The sequence below is a fragment of the Cydia strobilella genome, chromosome 20, assembly GCF_947568885.1.
Source record: "Cydia strobilella chromosome 20, ilCydStro3.1, whole genome shotgun sequence".
Lineage (NCBI taxonomy): Eukaryota > Metazoa > Arthropoda > Insecta > Lepidoptera > Tortricidae > Cydia > Cydia strobilella.
The window spans coordinates 8,217,388-8,238,116 of record NC_086060.1 but is presented as its reverse complement, the minus strand read 5'-3'; the positions used below and the strand labels follow the sequence as shown (position 1 = coordinate 8,238,116).

The window sequence follows — 20,729 nt, the reverse complement described above, 5'->3', positions numbered from 1 at the left end:
ACCTATAAAACGCGGTGCTGTGCGAAATGTAGCTGCCTAGTTTCTTCCAAGGGCGGCATATTTGCAGCGTTTGAGGCTTTCTCAGTCACCCGTTGACCACGAACGCTGTAAAGGGTTCGAAACGTCGGGATGTATTATAAATTCAATATACGCGATATAATCCGTTTTCATAGTTTTATTTCATGAGTAATTATCGCGGTAACCGAAGACAATATTTATTTTACTTTTTTTTATTTTTATTTGCTAATTTTAATGACATATAGGTATGGAAGTTAAGTACTCTTAGGTACGATATTTTAAAATTTCTGCGATTGTGTCACGCGGAGTTGATTTACATTTGAAAACAGTAGGTAGGTACATCATGAAATATGGATATTGGTTCTGTTATTGATCCAAGGAAATCATAATATTGCCTTAACCTACTTATTAAATACAAAAATGCTTCCGCATTGAGCACACATATCTTAGGCTCTAAATGTATTTATTTGCCTGGGATGTTAAAATAAAAATAAATTATCTCGCAAAGTTAGATTATCAAGTGCCCATCTCGAACTTACAAATGAGTTCTCGTCAGAATTAGGAATTCAAGAAACAAGCGTGAAAGTCACGATAGCAATAAATAAATTGAAATCTGAAGAAAAACCAACACCAGACAAGATACCCAACGAAGCACTGAAAGTGGGCTGTTCTTACCTCGCGGGTCCACTAACACAACTTTTTAATCTGGTTTTGCATACAGAAACTACGCCGACACAATGGACTGAATCGGATATAATTTTTACTTAAAAAAAAGGTGATCCGTATAATATAGGTAACTACAGACCTATAAGCCTTTTAACTTCAATTTATAAATTATTTTCGTAAATTCTAGAAAAAAGAATAAGAAATATTTACCATTGAAAAACATCAAACAGTAGTACAAGCCGGGTTTAGACTTTAGAAGAGGTATTAGCACGGTCGATCATAAACTTACACTCCGTGGAAATGCTGATAGAAAAATATCAAGTTTAACAGGCCACTCTACCTCGCCTTGATCGACTTCCAGAAAGCTTTTGACACTCTCTACCATCACTCTATATGGGAATCTTTACATTCGCAAAACATCGAAGAAAGCTATTTAAAAGTATTAAAATAAAACCTGGGCTCGGAACCAGTTTTTTCTTCCTACAAAAAATACCGGTATTATTACGTTCTTTTTCGTTCTCTGGTTTATTATTTCATTTTTAAGGGGACGATCTAATAATACGAAGTTGTTACCTAAATAACAGCATCAAATAATTAAAAATATTGGGCTATTTTGGAGTTTTTCAAAAAAACAATTCCGAGTTCTGAGCTCTTTAATTTAATACACCTATATCAAAACTGCAAAAGCAGAGTACGATTGGAAACAACAGGACCTGCCATACCTATCAAGAGAGAAGTTAGACAAGGTGACTCAATTTCCCCAACATTTTTTATTGCAGTGCATAACTAAACTGGCAGATGGATGAGCGTCCTTCAACAGTTTGAATGTGCTTACCTTAATGAATGTGCTTATTAGTATACCTGTTTTTGTTTTTAATTTGTTTGTAGTTTTGCGGTGACTTTGTATATTTCATACTGTTATGCTGTACAACTATTTTTAAAATAAATAAATAAAAATATAAAAAAACGACTAAATATTAACAACAATATATAATATTTAAATAATATAATATAAGATAGACTATATGCCGCATATTTATTAAATTGAGTATAATGTAGTATAAGGTCGGAACTTTATTATTTTTGCATGCTGCATGATAGGTCATAAGAATCTAGTCATAGTTATAGGTAATACTTGATATTTCTATGCCTATTCAGGCAGGATGTGCTGATCAGAAATTGTTTTATTAATACATCTTTATTGTACCGCATTCAAGAAATAAATATATAAAAAAAAAGATTTGCGGACGACGTAAGTCCTGTTGTCCGAAACTGTTGTAGAGCTGCAATCGATGATTAACGACCTTCATGAAACAAGTCGAGTTCAACACTCGAAATAAATCGCAGCAAAAGTAGCAAAACAAATAGTATTATGACGAATCAAAAAACGAAACAACGAGTTTACATAGAAAATGTTGAGCTAGAATATGCCCCACTGACTATCAGTCCGCCGGACGATATCGGCCTGTCAGTTAGAACAAAAATTTGACAATTCCGAACAATTGACAGGGCGATATCGTCCGGCAGAGTGGGCCCCTTTACATACCTGGGCAAAGAAATTTCGATTTTAGCGTTTCGTGGTAGGTTGGTGGTGGCTTTGATGCATCAATATCATAGTGAAAACTTGTCAAAAAACTATTTAAGGTATAGTATGTATGTTACTCTATGGTTTAACATGTGCACTAGTGCTGCACTCCGGCTGCAGAACGTTGCAGTAATATTCCCTATTGCGCCGTAAATCGAATCCCCTCGAAACTAAAATATTATTGTTATCTATTATTTTTTTGTGAAATTAGAGCCAAGTTTAATATGAGATACAAGTATATGCGTTGTTGTTGATTTCGCCGACATAAGCCAATATAACCCTGTACGTAAAACCTAGTTAAATTTTATTATGGTGGGCTAAATAGGGATAAAAATTGTTAATCCATTTTAATACCTATTATTTTCTTTAAAACTACTTACACGTTTTGGGTATCTTTTGGGTAAATTTTTGTGCGTAGGAAAGCGGAATTTGGTGAAAAGGAATTGCTAATGATAATCATTAAAACTGGTATGCAGAATTAAAGTCGTTTTTTTTTACTAAAATTTATTATTAGATTAATACGAGTGCCCAATAAGTAAATACTCGGTATCCATATGTATATACCTACACGTGTTATGCATGCGCGTGCTTATTTACTTGACATGCTCGCTTCTATTATATTTCCTAGTTTTGTGTGTCAATAAATAATAGTTATTTACGATACAAGTGCGGAAAAGAGGAAATTCGAAACGAGTGGCGATAAATTAAAACACGACCGCCGGGGGGTTTTTAATCGACACGAGTTGCGAATTACCTTTTCGCACGTGTATCGTACAACGTTTTACAGTACATATGGCCCTTTAAACTTTCGACATATGCACGAAAAGTGCTCATTCCCGCACTAGTGCGAAAAAGTAGCACCATATGTACTGTAAAAAAATATATGGTTAGCCGAAGTCGATGGTGTCCACATTGCTCGTACAAACCTACAGGCGTTTCTGAAACTGCGTAAAACTTTAGAAAACTAATATACCAAAAGAAATGACAGCTAATTAGATCAAATTTTCGCTTTCATAAGTTAGTTTTTTTTTTTCAATTATGTTATGCTTAAATCGTTGTTGTTTGTTGATTAAATAATCGGTGAAAGACTTCAAGGTTTATTTCCACCTATTAAAAAACCCTTTTGAGGTATTTTCAGCGACTCTTTTACCTATCAAAGTCTAATAAGAATGAAAATTATTTTCATTATTTTGTACCTAGATATTTTTAGCACAAATTAAAGTACAATGCTTGTTAAGTGACTAGTCGAACGCTATATAAATTGTTACTGGCCGAGGGCACTGGCAGTTTGTGCAACGCCGCCAGTGCATAGACTACAACAAAAAAAGTTTCGGACGGTCGCGGAGTGCGCAGGAAAAATTTAAAAACGTGTTGTGCGTTCGAAATTTTGACGTGAGTGCGTGTTGATTTTGGTGGTTGCTGAGAAGATATATTTGTAAGTACGAGTAAAAAAATAATTGTGTAGTTTTATGAAACCACGATGTAAGTGAAACTATTTTCGGATTGTAGGCATTTAACTGAAAATTATTCGATTTAGGGTATGAAAATGGCGTTTTTAATCTTAACTAAATAAATTTCCTTTTTTATTATCTTACAAAAGCTCGCCCAACGCTGATGTAATTCAGCTACTTAACACGGAATGGCGCTGTAATAAATTATTAATAATATATTATTAATTATTAATATATTATCGTACGCGAGTCAAGGACTAAAGAAACCGGTATAAGTAAGCTCTCCGATTACGCATAGGTTGTTACGGATCTCACGGTCACGTTACACTGGGGTTTTCGAGATGTCTACACGCTTGCGAGTAGCCTACCGTTGGTAATTGTCTGAAGGCATCGTGACGTGACGTCCGTGACGTTCAAAAAAAATCGTATGTGACTGTAAACTTCGTATTGTGATATATGACTATTTGCCATTCACCGTAGAATTTGACAGATAGAGAGTTTGACGTAGGTATTAGGTTACCGTATTTAAGGTTAATAAGGTCTACTGTCCTTAAAGTTTTTTATGAAATTTAAAGCAAATCCTTCGTGAATTAAGGGTTGTAAATAATGTAGCTTATTTTAAAGGCTGTGAACTAAGTAATGCGACATGCTAAGACAGACCAAAAAATTTGAGGCGATAGAATAAGTTTCACTTTAATTTTATGTAATGTACTAAAAATATTTGCGATACCTGACTGTTTAATTTCTTTGTTTAAAAGTTTTTTTACACAATAAAGTACGATACCTTTCAAGAAATCTATATAATGACACTATGTAGACTGTAGACGTTACAGGTAACGTATTTTGGGCCAACCTGTACATAGAATCAAAGTACCTATACCTACATAAATTAACTACCATTTTCATGTAAAAAAATAATTACAAAGTTTCATGTACATATTTATAGCTTAGTCAAATTAACACAATGTAAAGGCGCGAAATCCCGAAAAAAACAGGTAATAGTGCAGAAACTCTCGCGTCAACAATTATTGAATTTGGCGCATTACTCGACTGATAGGACCAAACTTACCAAACTATTATTTATCTCATTATTGTTTTACTTTATTAAAATTGTAATAATAATATAATTGTTATATAAATTTGTAATATTGTCTTCGGTTACCGCGATAGTTACTCATGAAATAAAACTATGAAAACGGATTATATCGCGTATATTGAATTTATAATACATCCCGACGTTTCGAACCCTTTACAGCGTTCGTGGTCAACAGGAACTTTACAGGGTTCGAAACGTCGGAATGTATTATAAATTCAATATACGCGATATAATCCGTTTTCATAATTTTATTTTATAAATTTGTACTTGCATACGAACATACAGGATGAAAAATTAAATAGCAAATCTCGCCCAATGCATCACAGCAATTAAAATTGAGTAAATGTATATGCCTTCCCGACCCCTCGAATGAGTTTTGATAGGTTTTTACTACAAGCTACAAGTTTGTCGAATCTTAAGCAATGACATTTGACCTTAATTTAAAGTAGAGTGATAAACCAAGGACGTTTACATTTTAAAAGTTTATAAGTTAAATATGTGTGATTATGTAATAGTTGAATTAAATAATTATATTGCTCAGGATATAACCAATCTCGTGTAGAAAACTTAGTGGACCTTACCGGTAACAGTTCAATTGCCAATTAAATTACTAGGGTTTCTATTGTTTTCCATAAAGTATTAAGTCATAATGTATTGTTTGTCTGCATTTTCGTTAGTCATAATTTGGTTTTTCTCATACACGCGTTACTTTTCTAGATTGACATAAAACAAACCTAACCTGACCTATCTATAGGATAACCTTACGAAAATCCTGAAAAGTTAACGGTTTCAGAATTATGACTAATGATAATCTGACAATCAATTACATTATGACTTTCAATAATTATGTCGAACAAAGGGACCCCAAATTATCAACATCGGAGCGAACAAGGTACGCACAAACATCTGAAGACGATTTGACTGTCGCAGCGTGAATTAGATTGAATGATATGATATTTTTGAGCATCCTGTATGATGCGATTTTTCTAGTAGTTGTACAAAAAACTTACAGAAAAAAGCGCAAGTTACAGTAAGTATATTGCACCTTATTTTAGCAAAACAAACAAGTTTGGTACGAGCGACAGTCATCTTAGTGAGTACTTTTTATTTTTAACCTTAAGCTGTCAAAAAATATTGCTGCGTAGACGCAGCAATATCAAACAAATATTTTTTTGACTAAATATTGTGGTCGCAGCTTTTTATCTACACATATACCTTTTCAGAATTAATATGAAAGAAATAAAAAACACAATACTCCAAAATCGTATATCGTATATCCTATATTGATAATATTGATAGGGTAAAGGCACCAGTAGTCAGCCTTTTTACGAAATGTCTATGTTCAAGATCGTTTAATTTGCTTACTAATTGCCTATAAGAATTATTAAAGTTTTTTACTGTTCAAGAATATTATATACTTTAAGTTTTGTAAAGAATAAAACGTTTTAAAATGTTGCTTTTGGAAATATTTAATTAAATATAATGAATGTGCGTTTTTGCCAGTAATCAGCCCCCTGTGTACCAATAGACAGCCTTTAAGTACCCAGTGCCCAGCCATTCCATTTTAACGGCTGATAAGTGGGTTCTGAGTTCCGCGATGTCAATGTCCACTGGTCAGCCACATGCAGGCTGACTACTGGGTAGTTACTTATTTCAATCAAATAAAATCATAATAATGTAAATATTTAAAGGTGCTTGGCTTAAGTCAGTCAGTCAGTGGTCAGTCTCCCCCGGCTGACTTCTGGGTGTACGACCTTTTCAAAATTACTGCCATAAACCCAATAGTCAGCCGAAGGAGGCTGACTATTGGATTTCATACAAAGAAGTAGTTCCCAATAGTCAGCCGCCCTAAAAATGTTACTTTTATATAGATTTATATGATTTTTTTTACTTTTCAGATAGAATAAGTATTAATCATGTGATGCAGTCCAAATCCATTTAAAAAGATATCATAATTCGGCTGTTAACGACTTATCAAAATGTGACACTCCAAAAACATGGCGCATATCACATGATCCTTCGTGTCAGAAGACAGCACTTTTTTCAAGTAGTGTTGTGGTTCATGCTAGACAGTTCTTTTAAAAATGAAACTATTTTTCAATTAATAGTTTATCAATCTATAATATCACCTACTTTTGACATGAAAATTAGAAAAAGTTTGATAATAACAGGCAAAAATAAGCAAGAAAGGATGACCCCTGGTGCCTTTACCCTATTGACAGTTACTTTCTTTGAATCATCTCATTATAGGACTAAACTTGTATATTTTTTAAATAATTATATTAGAGTAAACTAACGTAACCTACTCCTATTTTTGCATAGGTGGACAATTGTAACAAAGGGATTCCCCAACATCACAGATTCCGAAAATGTATGATTCAAAGCGCATATAGTATGATTCAAAGCGCATGTAGTGCAATAGAGAATTGCAAGAAAATATGGTCAGGAAAAATAGTCAACCGCGAGAAAAAACGTACAGGAAAAACCGAAGGCTTTACGGTTAAGTTTGATTAAGTGAGTGGACATTCTCCCAGTTATATTTACGTCACAATACATACGTTGCTTTCGGATAAATTTAAGCCGTTTGTTACTGTATTGTCCCAGTCGTATTTACTACTACCTACGTCACATGTAGTACTACGCTTTAGGATCAAATAAAACCGTTACGTTATAGGTACTTGAAGTTTTTCACAAGTATGTACGTTTCCAAAGCCTCATTAAAAACCAGATAAAAAAAAGTATGTACGTTGGAATACAAAAAATTATAAATTTTCCATAAACAGTAGGTGAGTAAGTATGTTTGTGATTTAGCGTCAAAATAATATGCGGAGGTTATTAGCAGTTTTTTATGTGTGCAACTCCAGAGGTGTTGCAACGCTCTTATGTTAAAATGTTATTTGTAAGTTTAACGGCCTATTTGTTTGCACTCTGTAAAAAAACGTTATTATTATTTCACGTAAGCCACTAAATCTATGAAATTTACTTATAAAGCTGGTGATAAATATCTTAACTTTGCTAGAAACAAATAGTACCTACTTTGATTTTCTCATTAAATTAGCTAGAAAATAAATTTTCAAAAAAATATAAGTACAGAAAAAAATGAGCGTGTTCCAGATCGCGATTTTTGCCATTCGCAATTTTTACCATTTTATTTTTTCTCAATAGCTTCCTTTCCCGAAAGCATTTCTAACCATTCGCATATTTCCCCATTAATTTTATTTTCCAGCAGCTTATTTTTCTGTTACGTTTTCTAATCATTCGCATATTTTCCCATTTTTTTATTTTCCAATAGCTTATTTCCTGTTAGGTTTTCTAACCATTCGCATAATTTTGGAAAATATACTAATGGTTAGGAAACGTAACAGGATAATAAGCTACTGGAAAATAAAATTAATGGGTTAATATGCGAATAGATAGAAATGCTTTCGGGAAAGGAAGCTATTGAGAAAAACCGGCCAAGTGCGAGGCGGACTCGCGTTCCAAGGGTTCCGTACATTACACAATTTAAACAATGTATTTTTTATGTGAAACGTGCGTGAAATGTCTTTAAAAAACCCGTAGGGGTTAGATCAAAAACTAAATAATTAAGTCCGACTCACGCTTGACTGCACATTTCTAATAGGTTTTCCTGTGATCTATAGGTAAAGATCTATTTTGTGTATTTTTTTCAAAATTTTAGACCCAGCAGTTTCGGAGATAAAGGGGGGATGGTAATTTTTTGCCTATTTTCTTGAATAACTTCTAGACTGTTTTATCTTAAAATTATAAAAAAATATATATTTGAGATTCTCACAATGAGCTCTTTCATTTGATATGTAACACGATAGTTTGAAAAACTTTATTTTTTTCTCATTTACCCCCCAAAAGTGGCCCCCATGTTTAAAATTAATTTGTTTACGTTACATGTTCGTCTTTGGGTCACAAACTTGTATATATGTATACCAAATTTCAACTTAATTGGTCCAGTAGTTTCGGAGAAAATAGGCTGTGACAGACGGACAGACAGATAGACAGACGCACGAGTGATCCTATAAATAAGGGTTCCGTTTTTTCATTTTGAGGTACAGGACCCTAAAATTAAAATGGTAAAAATTGCTAATGCCAAAAATCGCGATCTGGAAAAAACGATTTCCGGAAGAGAGAGTACACTGTATACTCGAAAAAATAGTTCGTTACTTACCAACCATGTGCACATTTGAGCCGCTAAGTATGTGACGTTAAATATACATAATTAGCATATAATATTTTGTTCGATTCTATAATTGCTAATACCTTTATATTTGCATATAAATAATATTAGAATTATGATAAGTATATCGTTACACTATGTATATAAATCTGCAATTATAACTTATGTCGAATTCGCCATACTAACGGTCCGTGAAATGAACTGAACTAATTACTCTATAATTTTAACAAATATGACGTTGTTTGCATGTTTTCGAATGAAACGAAACGAATGCATACTCATTAGAGTAGGTAAATACGTGATTCAGTGATGGTGATGAGTAGGTAGGTATGGTGTGGGTTTATTCCTATTTAGATGTCGTCCCTACTGATAACTAATACTTAGAAATATTTTTTTTATGTGCATTAATTTACATACATAACATAATATTGACAAAATAGCATAATGTCCACGACACTTACATCGTAATACCTAATGGTTACAATGCAAGTATTATAACATTTAAAACCTTCGCGCTTTGAATTGAACACATATTAAATCAGATTTACAATCGGGTCTATCGCGAACACACATACACTTTTGCATACACTTTTCGTCGGGTAGTCACACAAATCTGTTTTCACATTTTGCTGGGATGTCACTTAGCCGCGACCACGACCTGTGAAACCTGTGTCGAAACGTCGGTAAATAAAGGCAAAAAGGTAACAAAATAAATTCGCGATACCCGATTATAAATGTAATGCAAGCATTGCTTATTATAATATGTAAGTATTTAATAAATGAGTATGATTATTGTAACTGTATGGGCCAAGCAATCGGTAGAGAGTGCTGTTAAGCATTAACCATTTTTATGTTTGTGGTGGTCAAAAATCACGGGTTCAAACCTCAGTTGTGCTGTATAGAGCAGAAAAAATACAAAAAAATGATTAAAAATTCGTGCAGGACCCATATCGTATTATACTTAGACAAGAGGTACATTCTGGCATTAGTACACATTTACACCATTTTGTGCCATGCAGTTTTAATAAACAAAGCCTTGTGCCATAAAATTCAAAGTTAAAATAAATTAGTCATGCAAAGATGCGCTCCCCACAGACCGGTTGGGACCGACAACCCAGCAAGGCCGATTATTTTTAACTTTACCTATATGTTGCAACTAGAATCTAGAATTCTAGATCCTCTAGATTGGGATTTAGATATCTAGTGCATCCGATGTACGCTTGGAGAGGTGTCAGCCAAGTTAGGAGGGCAAATAGTAGAGATTTTCCGAAGATACTACAGTATGCCCGTGACTGATCACAAGATAGCTTTGAATGCGTTTGGTTGAAAAAATACCTCTTTCATTTTCTTTGTTATACAACTAGGGGTCAATTGTGGGAAAATCGATAAGAAAATAACATGAATCGATGGTTTTGAATGAAACTGAAAGCAAGGAGGTGAAAATTCACGGCAAGATTTTCGGCTATTTATAACGTTACCTATATATTGCAACTATTTAAGACAAGATTGATTGATATTAACTACGTAAACTCAAAGATAAGCACTTGGAGAGGTGTCATCTAAGTTAGAAGAGTAATTTGCAGAGATTTTCCGAGGATACTAGTACGTTATTAGTGAGTCATTATGACAGAATAACTGAATTTGTTTTAGTTGTAAAAAAAATTAATTTTCATTCATTCTTTATTATGTGTACAATTACTTAGGTGTCAATAAGTGAAAAAATCGCGACGAGAAAGTGAAATGACTCGATGGTGTATAGAACGCCAATTTGTGAAAATGAAATGCTTTCACAACACATTTTGATCTCTACATAAAGGAACCGAATAAATGAAAGACAGAAAATGCTTCATACTTTAAACTTAGATCATACCCACTCTATTGGTTTTTCTATCAAATCGAATGATTTAGGGTGGTAATTCTTTTGGAATGCAATAAAAAGAAACACGTTCACGCTGTGCAAAGATACACAGAGCAAAGAGATTAATTAATTGCATTTGAAGCTTTGTTGTTGTGACATAAGGTCGAAAGTAGTATACTCTTCAACACTTCCACTGTAGGTACTGGACTGTATTCAACATCCTTTGAGTGATGTCTATTGCTCCTATCAGCGCAATAAACAAATTTAACAAAAACTCACCTTAAGGAAAGGCTAGAAAGATTCATATTGGGATGATGAACTGATCCTGATAGACCTTTGTCCATTATAACGGAAATGTGTACTATATCACAAGATTTGTAGTACTATGGGCTTGTTAAGGAAATAATTTAGCTGTGACAAATTGAGACGATACAACTCATCACTGTTCGTATACGATCTGCTGCCCACCTTGCTTCAGTTTACAACATAGAACGTAGTACTTAGACACTTGGATAATCTACCAGATGGAGGGAGAGAAAGAACAATAAGAGAGATAACAAATTATTGCTTTGCAAGTTGGTAATATTCGATAAAACAAGCATTTCTAAACAATCCTAACAAATTTTAATTCAACGAGTTCACGAGGTTGCGTTATTTTATCACTCACTTGCATCCTATGGCCACCCTTATAGGTCAGGTCTTATAGGTATATCGTCAGGTCATCATATTGCATTGTAACCAGACATACCTTGAACTCCAAGCCCAATCGAACATTAGGAAGTGGTTTTAATTTAGGTAGTTTACAAAATTTAAGCCATAGACTATACCTATACACTAAGCGCCACTTGCACCATCCCACTAACCCAGGGTTAACCCTGGAGTTACCATGATTACCAGTACAATTTGACTCTGGGTTAACGGTTAAATAAACCAGGCTGTTCTAGAAGAGTAGACAGTTCTAAAGCAGGAAAGCTGCAACAAAATGCACAACAAATTTGGAAAAAAACCATTCGCGCGTTGCGGTTTATAAAATATTGCCAAACAGGAAATATGGTTAAGATTTAGCCGATAAATCTGATAAATAAATCTAGTTACCTATACTATACCGCCCAAACTTCTGATAGCTAACTGGACTAAGGACAAGTGAAAGAAAATCTAATAATAAGTAATAAAACGGGTAGGTGTGAAGTGAATAAACGCTAATTGCTATTTAGTGGTATAATAAAATAGACGTCGGAAATAAATTTAAAACTTATTTTACGCAATTAAGTCCCGTCGTTGTGAATAATAATGACATAATAAAATAGATTCGAATCATCATCATCATCATCTCTTAGACGTCCACTGCTGGACAAACGCCTCCCCAAGGATCTCCACAACGAACGGTAATTCGCTGCCCTCAGCCAATGGTATCCCGCGACTTTAACCAGATCGTCGGTCCATCTTGTCTAGGGCCTATTGCCAATATTGGGGGAGAATTGCCAGACTTAAGTGGCAGTGGCACCGGGCCACATTGCTCGCAGAACCGATGGCCGATGGGGCAGAAGGGTTTTCGAGTGGCGACCACGTACCGGAAGATGCAGCGTGGGCAGGTACGAAATGAAGACATTTAAATATATTTATACCGGTAAACGCTTTTGTTTACGATTAATTCGCAACAAGTGAATCAGTAGTATATTTTGCAATGAAATTATTAGGAAACGATTGTTCTTGAGTTGTATCTCGATAAGAATTAGGTATCTTAGTCTGTAGCCCTTAAAGATACAGTTTGTAATAATAAGGGATTTAATGGGCGCTTAAATTGTGAACAAATCTTCCACGATAGAATTATAATTATTTTAGGAAATTATCATCCAGGATATGTCAGGATTTTTAGGGTGATGCCCGGGCTTTTGTCCGGATGTTATTAAATGTTCATATGGAAACCGCATTCCGAGATCAAGGTTAGATTGCCATTGGACATTTTATTTTGGGGTATATAAATTCACTGATTAGTTTGATTTCCTGCCCTTTATTGAGAAAAATTAACATTTATTTGTTTATTAGGTATGGAACTTTATTGCACAAAAACAAGTAAAAAGTACAAAAGGCGGACTTAATGCCTTGCGGCATTTTCTACCAGTCAACCACTGGGCCAAACAGAAATTTGCTAAGAAAGTTAATTATATAATATGTATAGAGTCCTACAGATTCTATATGCCCACTAACTCACCGAAGGGAACGTTTCGTTAAAATTTTGATGCAACCCGCACTTGGTCGTAGATACCTCCAGACGTGTAATTTGGTCGTCGCCTTGGGCGTGACGGTGCAGCGTCGGAAGTGAGCGGCGCAAGGTTTTCGGCGCTTTTAGGTCGCTAATTATCTTGCATGTGCACTGCGGGCTGCGCGGGCTGCGGGCTCGGGAGAGCGCAGGGCCAGTTCGTTCGATAGCAGAATCATTATGTTAAGTATAGTCTGCATCTTCTCAAATGACTTTTTCACCTAAGACGGTAATCTGTTAAACAAAAGCCATTGTTCCTTTTGTGCGAGCGGTCGCCCATTGTGTATCATTGTCTCTGACAATGGCACGCGCCGTAGCACGCACTCAATGGTACACAATGACATTTGTTGTTTGTGACATTTGATCAAGTGGAACTGCTGAAGATGATCAGAATGGAACTCTTCAACGGCACATAGTTCACGTTTGGCGATTTGTCCTCTTCGTTACGGACCCGGACCCAAACTTGGACCCGGAATCGGACCCGGACCCGGATCTAGACATGGACATGGTCCCTAGACCTGGAACCAGCCCCGGACCCAGACCCGGACTCGAACTCGGACTCCGACTCGGACTCGGACCCAGACCGAATTTGGACCCAAACTTGGATCCGGACACTGACAGTCCTGGACCTGAACCTGAACATGGACCCGGACTTAGACCCGGACCCAGTTCAGGACCCGAACCCGAACCCAGACCCGAACCCAGACCCGGAAATGCTACTAGAAAAGTGGGTTAGGTTAGGTTTCCTTACAGAACCGAACTGCTATCAGAAAATTGGATTAGATTAGAACTGCGATCTTCACAGACACGAAATGCTACTAGAAAAGCGGGTGGTTTTAGTAATCCTTTTCTATATAATTAGGCAAAAGATGCTGTCTTTACCTTTTCATTGTATGGAATCCTGCACCATCAACAATAATCTTTCACCGGCATCCCACATGGAAGTCGGTTTTTTTTCTTTAAAAATTATTATTCACAAAATCACATTTGGTAATTAAATTCTTATAAAGTGAAAAAAGCGAAGCTTAGATTGTTACATGACTTACATGCTTCGGTCTGTGACTAAGGCGTGAAATATATACCAAGAGCTAGAATCTCGTACGGAGGCACTCATTCCATTTTAAGTAGTATGAGTTGAACAAAGGGCCCGCCTCGTGTGGCAATATTTTGGACGTAGCATACACATTGATACTGAATAAGATTATAAACAACCTTGACCTAGTTGCTATTAGGTATGTCAACGATATGCCAGGGCCCAGGACCTAATAGTCATTTTATACTTCGAACACCTCTCACGTCGCTCCTCGGATAGCCTGGAAAGAGTTATTATGACGGGTAAAGTTGAAGACACCAGACCTCAGGGCCCCCAGTGTGCTCAAATCACTGCTATTATTACATTAAAACTGCACGAGGCCTACGCTTGGCGAAGAATATAAGCCTATGGAGGAACCTGATGGTCTTCAACAGAAGGACATGATGTCACGATCCTCAGCATTGAGGGACCGATTGAAGAAGAAGTTCCTATTATAACATCGGAAGCAGTATTTGATTTAAAATGTTGTCAAATCGATATTTAGTAAACTGATACTACTGTTACTTCCAAAAGCAAAACCTGACACTTCTTACACCGTCAAAGTGGTCAATGGTCATATTGCCGCCATGTCATAAGCTGTCACTACAACTAGTCGAAGTTCTCCCGAGCACTCGCTATGGGCATAATTAGTCTATTTTTGACAGTTGTCACGTACCGCTGCGCACGAGTCGAATTCAAAATAACCGACAGGCATTTCCTTTAGACTTGCATCTTTTGTAAATCACAATTACCTATACATTTTGTACGCATTTATTCTGCGTAGTGGGTGGCACTGAATATATAGGTAAATTTTAACTACATATGTATGTATAAGGCAAATGGTTTAGAACTCTTATGTATTCTCAAGCCATTTTTAATTCGATACTTAATTTTGGCCTAATATTTAATGTCCTTTTTAAAGGACTTAAGGCCGCCGTTAGTCATACTATTCTGGAGCATTACGTATATTAATAATATTAAAAAAATCAAAACATGCAAGCAAAAAAATATAATATTTAAATCAAGTCTCTCATTAAATTAACTTTTAATAGTTTTGCACTTTTAGTAGTTTTGACGACCGGTCTGGCCTAGTGGGTAGTGACCCTGCCTGTGAAGCCGATGGTCCTGGGTTCGAATCCCGGTAAGGGCATTTATTTGTGTGATGAGCACAGATATTTGTTCCTGAGTCATGGGTGTTTTATATGTATTTATGTATTTGTATATTATATATATCGTTGTCTGAGTACCCACAACAAGCCTTCTTGAGCTTACTGTGGGACTTAGTCAATCTGTGTAAGAATGTCCTATAATATTTATTTATTTATTTATTTAATAGTGTCAATTATTATTTAAGTATCTATTTATATATGTATCGAACTATTACATTCATGTTAATTAAATACTACCTATCAATTTTCATATTTATTAAGCATCACCCGGCACCTCAGGTCCAACGCCAAAGACGGATTAATCGGTCAAAGACCACAGAACAACATAGACCTACGTGCATGTGCATAAAGTTCAATTTCAGTTTTGATATTTCGGTGACGCCACGTCCTATAAGCCTATAACCTATAGAAGTGTCCTACGTGGGCGATCTCGTTGCGAGTGCGAACGCCGTGGGCCCGCCGCACCGCGCCGCTTCGTCAAGTTGGCCTAGACAACAGTCTGCCGTGCTAACAACAAATCTAGTAATAAATGATTAATACTGCATTACTAATGATGTGATGTGATTCTGATTACTAATCACATTCGAAAAGTCGTGCAATTGTTTATCTTGTTATCTTTGAACAAAGTTTTTTATTTGAGCGCTGAATTTCGTGCAAGTAATGCACTTATTTACGATAAGCAGGGCAGAATTTACAGGCTCATTAAAAAAACTTAAATGTTTGACATAAGTTAATTACCGGAAATAAGAATCAGATCAAAAGTTACTAAGAATTAACCGAAAGTTGACAGCCTTCTTGTATATGACGTATAGGACCTTTAATATTGTTAAAAAGTTCGATTGGATTTTGTAACGCTTAAACGGGCTTTAGGCAAGTTCGCCAAATGAAACTTGACCTTACGTGACTGATTTTGATTTTGAAGCCATTTTTAATTTAATTAATTTATGTAAGTAATTCAAAGAAAATACCGAAAGACAAAGGAAGTAATTACCGGAAATAAAGCTAGAATGAAAGAGAGATCATTTATTAAAATAGATCAAACTAAATAATTAAATCGCGTCTTTCCTGTTACATCCAGGGATCGGATACCGGTATTTTTTGCATGGGAACGAAACCGGTATTTATTCATTCTTTGTTAATCATTTCATTTCTAATTGGGCAATTTAATAATAAAAAGTCGTTAGCTAAAAACACAACTGAGTGTCCTACATTTGGAGTATAAAATAATTCGAAATACATGGTTACTTCGACGTTTTTACAAAAAACCAGTTCTGATCCAAGAGCACAAAAAGAACAGAAGTTTACTTTAACATAGATTCATTAAAGGTTTTGAACTTACTTAGCCTCGTCGCGACCTCCACGTTTCGGCATTGCGTGCAAACCAACATAAACAACATTTGACATACCTTAAGATCATTGAGATAGAGTTTGTTTTTGAACGATATAATGTTACGAGTGCGTTACGCGTGTAATATTAAGTAATTATTGAGTCATACCTAATCATAACAATGCATGTGTAGCTATGGTGTTTTTTAATGAATTTTAATGGGTAATGTTAATGTAGTTCTTAGAGGCCTTATTTAATTTTATCATGACGGTCATCGGTCGAATGTAATTTTACAGTACATACTTTACCGCACTAGTGCGATAATTAGCACACATTACGCAACTATGTCGAAAATTCAACTACTAATATGTACTGTAAAACGTTTTACGATACATGGGCGAATAGGTAATTCGCAACTCGTGTGTCGATTTAAACACTCACTTTAGTCGTGTTTAATTTATCGCCACTCGTTTCGAATTTCCTATTTTTCGCACTTGTATATGTACTATTACTAACTGTTTTAATAATTAAAATTTGATTAATTTCGTTTTTACCCTAGTGTGTTGCAAAACGTTATGAAACACGTGTGCATTGATCATTACACACATCGGCTTTCTTATTGCGCGCTCGCTTTTAGCTCCCGCGCAATATCGCCTCGTGTGTAGTGCCCAACGTAGCACACTTGTATCACAATGTACTATAAATAGTAAGGCACTGGCCGGAATGGATCACATCTAGGTTATAATTAGATATAGCATATTTTAATAGACTAACCTCCACCTCGTTAAATACGTTTCAACAACTTTTTGCACCCATTTGGATAACGTCGTATGAAACACGTGTGCATTGGTCATTACACACAAAGAAAGGCGTTTCTTATTGCGAGCTCGCATTTAGTTCGCCACCAACCTAACCGAACTTTAATTACGATTAATCTGTAATTAAGTCAGTTTCATTCTGGAAATATAATATACAAATATATGTATACAAATATATCTGACATAATGTTATCGTTGGCTGGGGCTGCATGCACTCGCCGTCTAGTTTTTAGTTTTAGTTTTTAGTTTTAGTTTTTATGCACTACTAACACTAGTAATAAGATTGTAATGTTTGCTAACCATGTATGGACCTTTTAGTCTGCAATAAATGTTTTATTTTTATTTTTTATTTATTAAATGAGATCGAGATATATCTTTGAATGATTCTATTCGCAATATGACATAATTATGATTCACTTATCACCAGCTACCATAGCCGAATGTTTGCCCTTCGGCGATGGTAGCTTAACATGCCCTTAATCGACTTCCTTATCCCAACTCAGCACGACGCGTTCACGTCTGTTATTGCAATCGTATATAAGGCCCACCAATGATCGGTATTGTTGGTGTACGCACAACTGTCGCAGCTTCCGCATTTCCACAAGGAAATGATAAAGCTACCGATAAAGGGTTTTCTTCAGATACGCCATATGCCTTGATATGAGATGGGAACTGTGTACCTACGTAATGACCCCGATAAGCGTTCTTTAATAATCTAATTTCTTGAATGCGGGGAAAATGGGCACCTCGCCACGGTTTGCCTCGAGATCATGCTGACTAGTGCCAATTTTTAGCTTACTCGTGTAAGTTTTTTTACTAATTATTGACAATTTTTTTGTTAACGCGTTGATATAAATAAATTATTTGTTTACTTAGCAAGCAATCCGTTACCCGTCATTATAGAGTGCTAAATCCAAAAAAACAGCAACGATAAATCAGAAAAGAGATAACTTTTGTTTTAGGAACCACTAGCTAAGGCCTACTTTGGAGATCAATTTTGGCAGTAACAGATTTGCTACAGTCAGGTTTTTAAATAGGTTTTATAAATGATTTTAAGTTGTATAATTTGTTACAGGTAAGGTAGGTAGGTAGGCCGTCGGCAGGGTGTTCATCACACCCTAGAACCTAAATGTGCGGTTTAAGAGAAATTTCCTCCCGCGGACGCTCCGGCTGTGGAATAAGCTCCCATCCGAGGTTTTCCCGAGGGTTCCCGAATGTCTACAGTATGGGGTTCTTCAAAAAAGTAGTGTTTTAAAAGGTCGGCAACGCGCATGTAACACCTCTGGAGTTGCAATTCTAACAGTTGCACGTTGAGTGCAAGGAGTTTAAGAGCGTTCTTACAAGAAAAATTGATGATATTCCCGACAAAATTTAAGACTTTACGCTCATTATTAGAAACAAACAGTACTTGTTCCAGTTCCATTGTCCGTCCGTACTGAGGACAACGTCAAAACAATTTTAGATTTAGTTTTAAGTTTTAACTGATAGAAGAGTGACGATCAGATATTTAAATGATGTCACAGGGATCTCGTATTGCAGCATTCAACCAATCTTAACTGAGGAATTACACATAAACAAAGTATCCGCTCGTTGCGTGCCCAGAATGTTAACTGACGGCCAAAAGAAGATTCCATACAAGATGTCATTAAGCAATCTTGAAAAATTTCAAGTTGACCCTGAAAGTTTTTTTGCGAAGATTTGTCACCGTGGACGAGTCTTGGATTCCCCATTTCGATCCGGAGACCAAGCAGCAGTCTATGACGTGGAAGCGACAGTCTTCCCCGACTCCAAAGAAATTCAACGTCGCCAGTTCAGCGGGAAAAGTAATGGCGTCTGTGTTCTGGGATGCCAAATAGGTCATAATGATCGATTACCTGGAAAAGGGAGCCACGATCACAGGTTCATACTACGCAGAACAAATAAAAAGATTGCGGGAAGCTATTAAAGAGAAGCGACGGGGTAAACTCCTCATAAGGCCAGGGTTGCAATGGCTGCAATCCAGGATGCGGGCTTCGAATTGTTGGAACATTCCCCCTATTCACCAGACCTTGCCCCCAGCGACTTTTATCTGCTTCCACGGCTGAAGGAACACCTCAGAGGCAAAAAATTTCGGGCAACAGTAAGGTCTGCTGTGGAGGCATATTTGGAGAGTCGAGAAAAATATTTTTTTTTTAAATGGATTTCGCGGTCTGGAGAAAAGATGGAATAAGTGTGTAGGATTACTCGATTATGTTAAGAAATAAATTTAGTTTCTGGCCACTTGAGTTGTTTTAAGTACATATCAGTTATCATTACTTTTGGATCGCCCCTCGTACTTACTTGGGCTATGGTTGTCAACATAAAATAAACTTGATAGTTTTATGATTACCTACACAATATTAGCCGTGAATGAGTTTCGCAATCTAAGTTCTCCTTGGGATTCGCATAAACCCCAATCGTGATAACTAAGAGCGTTTTCACATTGTGGCTCTCGGGCGCCATCTTTAACGGTCACACACACTACAATAAACTTTATGCCTCCACAAACGCACACAAACAAATGTTATCGGTCCGACAGCTGTCGGGGGGCTCCGACATGGCTGAATTTATCGGAAGCGCGATACTGATATCGGATGTCAGAAGGCGCCTATGACAAAAACAGTTGCAGGAGAGTGCCATATGGTATCAAGTCCGCCTTTTTTGCGCTATTTATTGTTTATTAGTCATAATGATTTATTAAATGGATATATAAATACAGAGAAACACATATATGCGCAAAGGAACTGACAATCCCAGTAACGTATATTTTTACAAAATCATTAGCTTCGGGGACTTTTCCTGACCGCTGGAAACAAGCTCTAATAACTCCTATACCCAAAAACAATAAAATCTCAAAATTATGTATATTTGGCAAAATATTAGAAAAAATAGTTGTTAATGACCTATCTTTTGCAGTTCGCAACTTTTTGTCTCCAAATCAACACGGATTTTTCAAAGGTCGTTGTGTCGAGTCCAACTTAGTCTCCTTTACAGATTTTTTACTAACCGCACTAAATAATAAATGCCAAGTCGATGTCGTGTACACGGACTTCTCCAAGGCTTTTGATAAAATTAGTCACAGAATCTTATTAGAGAAGCTCTGGAGTGCCGGAATACATGGCGACTTGTTCCGATGGATCAAGTCATACATCACAAATCGCTCACAAGCCGTTTCGATCAAAGGTTTCATGTCAGATTTTCT

The 20,729-nt window shown here is 36.0% G+C and overlaps 1 protein-coding gene across 1 annotated transcript in view; it reads left to right on the top strand.

Annotated features, from left to right (window-relative positions):
• The first annotated feature begins 3,546 nt into the window (after positions 1 to 3,546).
• Positions 3,547 to 20,729, top strand: part of LOC134750480 (beta-alanyl-bioamine nonribosomal peptide synthetase ebony) — a 50,230-nt gene continuing 33,047 nt past the window's right edge. The window contains exon 1 of the mRNA XM_063685653.1: positions 3,547 to 3,704. The gene's annotated coding sequence lies outside the window, so the exon portion shown is untranslated. The remainder of the gene's footprint in view (positions 3,705 to 20,729) is intronic.